This window comes from Triticum dicoccoides, chromosome 3B (assembly GCF_002162155.2).
Source record: "Triticum dicoccoides isolate Atlit2015 ecotype Zavitan chromosome 3B, WEW_v2.0, whole genome shotgun sequence".
Taxonomy (NCBI): Eukaryota; Viridiplantae; Streptophyta; class Magnoliopsida; order Poales; family Poaceae; genus Triticum; species Triticum dicoccoides.
Window position 1 is genome coordinate 82,720,802 of NC_041385.1, and position 2,409 is coordinate 82,723,210.

Here is a 2,409-nt window from a genome sequence, read left to right on the forward strand (position 1 = left end):
TATATATATATAGGACTCATGTTTTATACTCCCAGGAGTATGTACTCCTACCCCAAATGGATAAGGATAAGGTAAATGGATTAGGTAAACCAACTTGATTATGGCCAAAACGCAGAAACAATAACCGGTACAAGGTGGGTCCACGGGCCTGGAAGGTAGGAACGACCATGTTGGCCCGCTACAAAAAGGGAATCTGTTTAATAACTACAATATTCTGGTTGCCGGAGTATATCCAATTATTTAGGAGTATATCACGTTTTACTTAAAGTGCTTACATTTTTCGGAAGGAGGATTAGAGCACATTGGTGCCGATAAAATGGATCGCATATGTAGCAACTTGGAAGATACCATGGTGTTGTACGTCTCTATTTATGTAGTATCTTCAGTACTGTAGTCTCACTTTTGAAGGGGTATGTACCTCCATTATTTCAAAAAGTGTATACTCCATTTGTGTTGGAATGGTGCATACTATGTATTTTTTTGAAGTATATACCAACTTCTTTATTAGCAGGAGGTATATACTGAAATACTTTCTGAGGAACATAGGTTGTTTTCCCAAGGACTATATACTAATTTATCTAAGGAGTATATGCTGTTTTATGGAATATATAATGTAACTCTTACGGGTATATGATGCTATAAAAATGAGTATGCATTATATACTCCTTAATTAAGGTGGTATATACTTCAAAGGATGATACATAAGTATATACTCCTTTAAAAACACTATATATTCTTCACTGAATTTAAAGCAACACACTTCACTGGATTTAAAGAATTATATACTTCATGGGATAAAAAACAGTATATACCTGAGTTTTCATCTATCACTTTCGCTGAATGAGCACATACTGCTCAGAATTAAAAGGAGTATATACTACCCAGAGATATACGGTATTTGGATGACTAGTACAACTGCAATGAGTAATATATACCAACATAAGTGGTACACTGAACTAAAAGGTATATACCTCCTAATGAACGGCTATCAATCCATCCAAAATAAACATGGATATATAGAGAAACATTATTCAGAAAAAGGGTCAACACACAGGTATTACATATCCTTCATTTGAAGATAATAGTACATTCAGTTTGACTACACACATGGTAACGGAGGAAAATATACAATTACAAATCTGAGTATTTTTTCTCTTTTTTAGAGAGAAGTGATTTTCTCTTTGATCGTCCATAGTTTAGCTGCTGCTTCAGTTGACCATATTGTGTTAGCATCTTGATCATATTATCCACGTGATCAACAAAGATATCAGTTCTCAGAGTTGAAAGATCTCTTTCTCCCTGGCATGATCTGAAGCAAAACAGAGAAAAATTATTAAACTGATTAAGTGTATGCCTGTGGTACTCCAGATAAATACATATGTACCCTAAATACTTGTTGGTTCAAGATGTTGCCAAACTGTATGAGAAGATACAACCATGTCGTACCAGATCTGTGGTGCTTCGTGACCTGATTGAAAGAAGGAATGAGAAAAAGAAGAACAGACAAAGTTAATGAAGCTGTACGAGAATTCTTGCCGTGAGGAATTTATGTAGTGAGACAAATGGATCAGGTACCTAGCATGCGACGGGTGGACTCCAAAGCCAGCTGCTTGTGGTTGGAGAATTAGTAGCAGGCTTCAATATCGACAGGAAAGAACTGGCTCCGCTGTTCTCATGCATGTCGCTCTTCACTGACGCCATGGTAGGCAATGGTCACCCGATTCCGGCTACTTAAACGCCAGCAGAAGCAGAGAAGCGAGCGCCACGTCAATCTTCTTTCGTACTTGGTCGCCATGCTGAAATCAAACCAGATCAATCATGTCACCGCCATTAGCCGGTTAGAAGATGAGCCATACGTGCCCATCGAGCTTCACGCCGACGTCGGCCCCCATCCGTGCGAGCCGCCGCCGCCGCCGCAGCTGGACGCCAATGAAACAGGAGAGATTAAAGGATATAAGCGGTCAAATGAATAGGGTTGTCCAGCGGCAGCTATAAAAACCCAAAAAAATCGGAACAATAGCCACGTTTTCGGTTGAGTTTTTTCATGGATTGTTTTTTTTTTCTAAAATAGAAAAGCTCATTAGATAGGACGGGGAACAAACCAGCAAGCAACACACGTCTCTAGGAGTATGTACTCCTAGGAGTGCCAACCTATTTTCCTACATATATATATATATATATACATATATATATATATATATGCATAACGTGTACAATGTGTAGTATCGTAAAATACCAGCAAACGAAAAAGAATTAAAATGGAAACATAAAATTAAATGAAAAAGAAATCATAAAACTAAAACCCCCCAAACCTTATAGTACCGGTTGGTCCTACCAACCGGTACTAAAGAGCTCCAGGCCCCTGGAGCTGGCTCGTGCCACGTGATTTCCCTTTAGCACCGGTTCGTA